Source organism: Caretta caretta, chromosome 2, assembly GCF_965140235.1.
Source record: "Caretta caretta isolate rCarCar2 chromosome 2, rCarCar1.hap1, whole genome shotgun sequence".
Taxonomy (NCBI): domain Eukaryota; kingdom Metazoa; phylum Chordata; order Testudines; family Cheloniidae; genus Caretta; species Caretta caretta.
The window spans coordinates 69,131,721-69,140,139 of NC_134207.1; the positions used below are offsets into that span (position 1 = coordinate 69,131,721).

The window sequence follows — 8,419 nt, forward strand, 5'->3', positions numbered from 1 at the left end:
CATGTGAGGTGAGAAACAAACATCCCCCCCCCCCAAAAAAAAACCCCAAACCTGTATTTACTGACCATATTTGATAAGCAGACAATCTCAAAATGATTTATAGAATTTGAAAAAGTGTTTTCCCAGATATAAAGTAACATTAGAAAAATAAGACCTTAATTTAGCTTTAAACCTACCAGTGGACTACTGATCCTGATGTCCAGCTGCTAAGAATTTCAGCAGTTTGTGATACAGCAAGCAGATGTTCAAGCCCCAAAAGATTTTATCCTGTAAAATGGAATAAGCAAAGTCCATATATATGAGGAATGCCAGAGCTGGCAGTAAAAGAGACTAAACATTGGCCATATGAGCACAGGGCATCCCAAACTAGAAACTTGGAATCTGAACCCTTTGGTTTCCTGGACGAGGAGGTAGGGAAGCATTGGGGTTAAATGTCTAGATGTGACCCCTATGGCTATCGTTCTTTGGTACATCCAAAACCAGAAGTGACCTACTTTCTATTTCTGACCAGTACCCACATAGTACAGGGTTATTTCTGTCCCACACAATCACCCTTACTCCCCACTTATTATCTTTGCTCCCTGACTTCAAACACTTTTCCACACCCCTACACGACAGGGGAAGCTGCAAAGGAGCCACACCTGCCCCCCCTTTCGTGGGACTATAGACTCAGAGTGATTACAAGAGCCCATACAAAACTGCTGGTAGAAGATAACACAGCAAGCAGATTAAACAATGGATGTGGTAAAACATGATCAAACAAATCGGTTCAGGTTTGGTTTGTAGTAACCATGAAAACAAAAAGGACTTTGTGCCTCTGATAAGAAGTAAATGACAACTTGGAAAGACATCATGTAACTGTTAAGTCAGTTTTTATTCAGCTGTGGCATTGTCACAGTCCATTAGATTCAAAGTCAGCACAAATAGGTTACAGTAATTGAAATTTAGTCTCATCAAACACTCCAGATGGCAAAATACAACTCAAAGCAACAACAAATCACAAAAGCAAAACCAGAATAAAATAAGAGACAAGAGTACTTTTGGAATCTATAAAGAAACTGAAGGAGAACTCTTGGGAGAGAATTACAAACATTATCAGACAAGCAAAAAAGACCTATAAGAATGGCCACGTGTAATTAGGAATGTTGACGGGCACAATGCTGCTCATTTAATATGAAGGAGTCGTTAATTGTACTTGAGATAAGTTAACAAATAGTTATTCTTCATTTGTATTTCAAAAGAAAAAGAATTAACCTTCTGCCCAAGATTATGCAGTCTATATTCTAGGTGATAAATAGAGGTGCAAGACAATCCCCAGGTATAATAATAAAAATAAAATTCTTCACAATAAGGATTTTTCTTCAGACCATGTTACAAATATTAACTAATTATTTCTGACAATATCCTGTTTCATAGGTAAATATGAATTTGCACTTCAGAAGACTGGGGCTAAGGCACATGAAGGTCAATGACTTATATTTTCACAAGTGTTCTGAGGCAATGCTGGGATGCTTCAATTTCTGGGTGTCTAATCTGAGACAATTAGGGCCAGATTTTCCAAAGTTACTGAGCACCCCCAGTCAACTTGAGCTACAGGCATTCAGTACCTCTGAAAAATCCAGCCCTAGCAATCTCTAGGTGTCCATCTCAAGATAGAGGCAACCCAAAATTAGTGGACACGTGAAAATTTAAGCCTCTGGTCCTGATCCTGCAACTTGTTCCATGTGTTGGATCATATTCAAGAAGTTCTGTATTAAAATCACAAGTGAGTTTGATTCCCCATAGTTTAAATTCCAGGGTATTGCTAATTAAGAGGTCTCTTGGTTTTTGGTACCGTTTCTCTCCCTCTATGTGTGAAATTTGCAAGCTGCTAATTGTGTTAGTACATTCTAAGACAGAGTCTGTTCTCAGAGCAATTCTTTGTAATAACAACTACTCACACAGAGAGAGACTCAAAGCAATACTCTGTAACAACAGAAACAGCATCCAGAGACTCCCCGCCCTTTTGTTGTATTCATCTCGCTTTGTTAACAATTGTGATTAAAATAGAGATAGAGGATGTATGTGGATGGATGCTTGGTGTGGATAATAACTGAATGATCAGGGAGGTGCCAGCCTAAGAATCCAGTGTCCATCGGCTGAAGAAGGCGTCAAGTGGAAATAACCAGAGGACCCCCGGAGGGCAGACTGGAATCCACCCAACAGCCTCAAGAATGGGAGAACCAAAGAACAAGATAACATCTGGCAGCACGGAGCCGTCAGGAATGTGCCATCTGCTGATTGATTCAGCAACAGCATGATGAAACAATTCCCATAGACTGGCATAGGAAGAAATTCCTATAAAAATGGACTCTAGAAAGTGAGAACTTTGGGGCCTGATTCTGCAAACCAACTTCCAGGAGCATCAGATGAGCATCTGACAAGGCCCTGCTCCCTCCTCATGTCTAGGCCACCTGGCCAGTGGCTTGGCGTGAGCAACTCTAAGGCTGGTGACTATGATAACAACCTTGCAGAACCTGTGTGTGTGTGTGTATATGAATGAATGTGTGAATAAATATGAGATTGAATGGAATGTTATAGCTATAACTAACTGTTTACTATGATTTCTTCTGTATTCACAATAAATGTGGCATTTTGCCTTTTCCCCTTTAATAAGATCCTGCTGGTTTTTATTTTATTGGTATAACACATGCAGGCAGATGCCTTCATCGCCATAGAGCCCCATTAACTTCAGTGGGCTTCCACATAGCTGTCTGCCCCGCAGAACCGTTTTTATTGCACATGATGTCTGAAAAATTTCTGAGTATCATGCTGTTGCAGCCTTCAATTTTACTAAGCAGTGGAATGAGAGCGCGTGTGCCTGATTTATATTTATGTCTGTCTTTGCTTTGCTGGAGAGTAGGTAGGAAAGTTTAATCACAGTCATTAGTTATGTCTGCAAAAGATGCTCACTGTCACCATGAATCTAACAGGGCAAAGAAAAATGTCACTGTTTATTTGAAATAAAAATATAATTTGACACATTTAATAAAAATAACAATCAGCCAGCCACAAGACAGTGACAGGAGCATGCCTTTTGCAATTGTTTTGGTGAATGGACAACTTTATGAAACTTCAGCAACTTCTTGGGTACATACTGGGGTGGTAAGCCCGAGCCAGTGCGTGTGGTGCTGTAGCCATACTGCTGTTTTCAGCACACTAACTGAGAAGAGGTAGTGAGTGTACATCCACCCAAAACAGGACTTACCCCGCCCCGCTGCAGTGTAGAAGCACCCTTTGTTTGTAGTCGCGTGTTTATGCCTTCTACTGATGTGTAAGAGGGGTATTTTTAGGATGAATTTTGTACCTTCCCTGAGAGGAAATTATGGTGCCCAGTGGTTGTGGCCATTGAAGCATCTGAAGGCCCGGGGAATGGTAGTGGTGGTGGTTGTGGTTCTTCATTCTCTCTTGTAATGGCGGGCAGGTGACAAGGCAGGAAGAATCTGTGACAATCAAGGAGTTTAATTTCAACACCTGTGGTTAATTCTTGAGAGGCATGGGTGTCAGCAGATGTCAGTTCTTTTGGATTTGTGTAGTTAAATGCAAGATGAGTGATTACTGTGTCAGCAGACCATGAGTTAAGTACAAACAAGGCCCCTGATCTTGCATGTATAAAAGAATCCTGGTTGGATGACACTCTTGGGCTGATTTTAGTGCAGTCGATACCATCAGGCAATGGGACCATAGTGCTTCCAGATGGACTTGAGGGAAATTATGGTTCCTCCACTCTGTTGAAGGTTTGGTTGGATTTTATAATGATCTTTTATCCTTCACCATCAATAGGGTGGACCTTCTTCTACAGCTCAGCACTTATTGGTCACTTTTGTTTTGCCTGCAACAGGCATTAGAGCAGCTGGCCAGAGCAATGGTGGTGGAGACTTCAGGACAATTCTGACCAGTAGCTTTATAAAGACTTTTTGAATTCTTATGTTATGGCAATGCTGGAGGAAAGAGGAGGCCCTTTCTCCCCATACCAGTGTCTGCAAAATCCAGTACTGCCAGTCCCAACCATTCACAAACCATGAACCAAGCCTAAGAAAAGCATGAGCTTGACTTACAAATCATGAGTAGCTCTAATTTCAAATTTGGGCGGATTCAAAATTAAATAGATTCCAATTCTAAATCCAGGAATTGGCAAATTGATTTAAACTGATTTCATGGTCCACTCCCCCATCTCCGCCTCCTCCAATGTTGTCTTGGTTTCAAGTAGATTCAGCTTTGATTAATTGCATGTCCTGTTTCATTTCATTGTACCTCCAAATTTTGTTTCCCTGGATTTTAGGAGACATTCCATGATCTTGCTTGAATGAGAGGGTCTTCTTGGGTAATAATATACTCCTGGGAGAAGAGAAGTAAAACTGAATTTACATAGATGTTATTGGCTTTTCATCATATAAATATACTCAGGGCCAAGCAGCTCAACAGCATTGGGAAATCTTGGGGCTGGTTAGCTTTACACATTTATTGGGTGTTCCCGTAGGAGGCTAGTATATGATATGACAGCATATTATCAGAAATATGAATTAAAAATAAATGACTAATTGTTGCAAAGCCCAGCATATAAATACAGCTCTTTGTCTTCAATCTCACATGCAGATACACGTAAGCAAAATAACTGCTCTTGCTTGTAAAAAAAAAAAAAAAAACCAACTAATCAACATTCCTGTGCTCAGTTCATTGGTCAGATTCTGAGATCAGCCCAGTCCTTCGTATCTCATTGTATTTACATATTGCAGAAGTCGCTGAACAGATAGGTTTTATACATACACAACACATAGGTGAACCTAGACATAATGAACAAAAGATAATTTCCAATCTGTCTTCACTGAAGCAATTGTAAAGTAACTATCACCATATTACAGAGGTTCTCAAACTGTGGTCCACAGACCACCAGTGGTCCACGAGCTCCATTCAGGTGGTCCACAGATAGTTCCCTCGAAGGTGCATGTCTGGGCGGCTGCACACAAGACAACAAAGGACTATCCACCTAATTAGTGGAGCTGTGCAGGTGTGGCTCCACTAATTAGGTGCCTGGACCCTGGAGAAGACGCACATGTGAGGTGAGGTGGTGGCCTTGGTAGGAATAAGGGGTAGGTGGGAGGGGGAAGTGGGGTGAGAAGGGGGGGGAATTTGGGACATGAAGGGCTGCGGCTGCCGGGACAGATGGCCCTCCTTCCCAGCTCCAGCTCTGTGGCTGCTGTGGTGGGGAAGAGACCCTCCCCTCCTTCCCAGTCCTAGCTCAGGGGCTGGTGGGGCAGGGGAGAGAGGGAGAGACACCCCCCCCCCTCCTTCCCAGCCCCAGCTCAGAGGCTGCGGTGGCAGGGGAGAAAGGGCACATCCATTGCATTAGAAAGGTAAGACTACTGATATTAAAATATGAGTTGTGTGCTTTTATTTGTAGAACAAAAAATGTTGTTTATTATTAAGTTTTTTTTTATATAGCACTTTTATCCAAAGTGCTTTACAACAGTTAGCTAATGGTACAAACAACATTTGGAAAGATCATTAAGTGGTCCGCCAAGACCCTCAGCAATTTTCAAGTGGTCTGTGGAAAAAAAAGTTTGAGAACCACTGCCATGGTATCTATGCACTGCTTCCACTTACAATACCTTGCATTGAAATATCTCCACGTGCTATACCAGAAGTAATTATTTAGACCCCATGACACTTCTGTGAGATATGTAAAATAGGTGAATAATTTTGCTTCGCCTAGTTTCAGACAGGTTCCTAGGTGCATTGATATTTACATTTTTCATTTTTGGCTTGGTTGTTTTTGGCTTCACCCATAAGCATGCCTTGATACTCCCCTTTAGAAGTGACTCAGATTAGCAGTGGCATGAATAACACAAGCTCACTACCCTGCTTTCTCTGCTTTTTTTTCTCATGTATTTGGATAAATGGCCTGCTGCCGTTGGTTGGTCCAGAGTAGGGGACAAGTTTAACTTCCTTCTATGTGGGAAGTACACATTAAGAACAGAGGACTAGCATCATGTTGAAATATTTTCTCAAGAAGACCCTGTTCAGAAGTTACTATAGTCTCAGGAATGCCTCCTCCTCCCAGGAAGCCTGTCTTTCCCCATGACAGAACCCCAGACCAGCTGAATGCTTGCTACTGGGTCCAGAAATGGGTGGAAGTTAATGTCATGAAGGCAGCAGCCACCCAGGCCCAGAGCCCCAAAGGTTTACACACCCAATTCCCACTGATTTTAATGGGTCAGGTACCTAACTACCGTTGAGGGTCTGGGTTGCACTCCCTTTCACACAAACCCATACATATAGGGTAAGGTCTGTATGTGGCGAATCCCCTCCACTTACTGATCTTAGTGGGCTCTAAATAATTTCTCTTTATTGTTGGGTCCAGGTCATTCCCTCTGTGGTAAAATGCTCTGAGAATGTGCCATCGCCATAGCGATAAGGAGGGAAAAACGGAGGGGAGATATCAAAGGAATTAAGAACCATCTGAAACAGAGGGTGATGCAGCAAGCCAAAGTTACCAAACAGCCACCTCAGGCCTGCTGCTGTCTGTCTCTGCCAAATTTAAGTGGCTAGCTTCCAGAAAGGTGTGCTGGGAAAAAATTCCTACACAAGGGCAACCGTACATTAGGGACTAGTCTATTATAAAGGAAGCTATTCCTTGGAAAGGGGAGGCTGCTGCACGTTGTGTACCACACACTGTATTTTGTGTACCAATCAAGCCGTCTCGAGGAAAGCGCCCCATGAGACTTCTCTCATGCAGTTTATCTTTATTAATCCTATGGGAGATGTAGGGATTTCACCCTGTGGTCACCTCCAGACCTGGATGATCCAAGCAAATCGAGGGGCGGTCAGGGCAGTTGATGTGGAGGCCTTGTGCTACCACAGATCACTTTTGGTTCTTAGTGGGGGCTGTGCTCCATTTGCATGGTAGGAGCGGGATAGGCATATTGAGGATCTGTGTGTTGAGCTCATGGAGATGATCTTGGCTTGGGTGTTCACACACTTATGGCGAATTAGTATAATAACCTCAAGTGTTCAAAAATCAGGAGATTAAAAATAACGTTGGGCTCTTTTTATTGACCTCTTTGCGCCTTTAGGGTGCACGCTGGTCACACTTTCAAGCTTTTCTTGGTAACCACATGGGCTAGAAAATTATTTTAAAAAGGCAGAGACTGCCTTGTAAATCATAGGATTCTGGGAGCTGAGGCTTTAAGAAAAATTCCAAATATCACAAGACTTCCGCTAGACTCATGAGGGTTGGTAATATTATTACTATTTTCCTCCATTGTCATTTAACCATTTTGAAGCTTTTCAAAAATCTTTCCAAATAAGTCAACCCCACCACCCCCTGATTATTTTTTAGGCTTCTTTTCCCCTTGGACTCCACCTAGATTGGACTGTCTAGCTCTCTGCCTTCTTTTATGCAGTGCTGTCCAGTGACATTAAAAGCACGAACCAGGTAGGAAGAGAGGTAACATGGTGTATTCTAGTGGTTAAAGCATATGAAGGCTTGGAGATTTGGGCTCTAGTCCTTTGTTCTGCCACAGACTTCCTGTGTTACTTTGGGCCAGTCTCTAAAGGTATGTCTACACTCCATGCTTCTTTTGGTGGTGTGTCGTGTCCCTGAGCGCGTAGCCCCGTCTAGCACAGCCAAAAATAGCAGTGTAGCTGGTGAGGCATGGCGTAGGTGAGTAAAGACATGCCCGAAGGGTGCGGCTATGTATGTGAGTACATATCCTATACAGCTCTGTCCAGACCCAAGCCGTACCTCCCTGTCTACACTGCTATTTTTAGCAGTGCTGTGTCCGGCTGCCTTCCCACTGCTGGAGCCTATCCCCTCAGGGAAAGACTCCAGCAGCGAGGAAAGGCTCAGGCATGACAGAGGCTGTGGAGAAAGTCTCTGCTAGCTCCTTGCTGCTGGAGTCTTTCCCCTCCTCAGGGAATGACCCCAGCAGCAGGAAAAAGCTCTGACAGGGTCTGACAGTTTCCTCCTGCCTCCCCCTGCCAGCCTTTCCTCCACCACGAAAGGCACCAGCAGTGGGGAGCTGCCTTTCCCCATTACCTGTGTCTTTCACTGACACATGTAATGACATGCCACAGTATGGACACAGTTGGCTTTTTTCTGCCGCATGTACCTATCCGCTGCCAGAAGTGGTCTGAAGTGTAGATGTAGCCTAAGTGCCAGATTTTAAAAACTATTTAGGCACCTTGTGGTATTTACTTGAAAGCAATGAGAGTTAAGTGCCTAGGTGCTTTTGAAAATCCCAGTAGGCACCTAAATATCTTTAAAAATCTGGCCTTTAGCCCATTTGTGCCCGAACATCCCCATCTGCAGAATAGGAATAATATCACCTACCTTACACATGTTATGAGGTTTAATTCATTAATGTTTTGAAAGAGCATA

At 43.0% G+C, this 8,419-nt stretch overlaps 1 protein-coding gene across 1 annotated transcript in view; it reads right to left on the bottom strand.

Annotated features, from left to right (window-relative positions):
* Positions 1-875: 875 nt before the first annotated feature.
* The window catches only part of XKR4 (XK related 4), a 318,504-nt gene continuing 310,960 nt past the window's right edge, over positions 876-8,419 (bottom strand). The window contains exon 4 of the transcript XR_007355313.2: positions 876-4,377. The gene's annotated coding sequence lies outside the window, so the exon portion shown is untranslated. The remainder of the gene's footprint in view (positions 4,378-8,419) is intronic.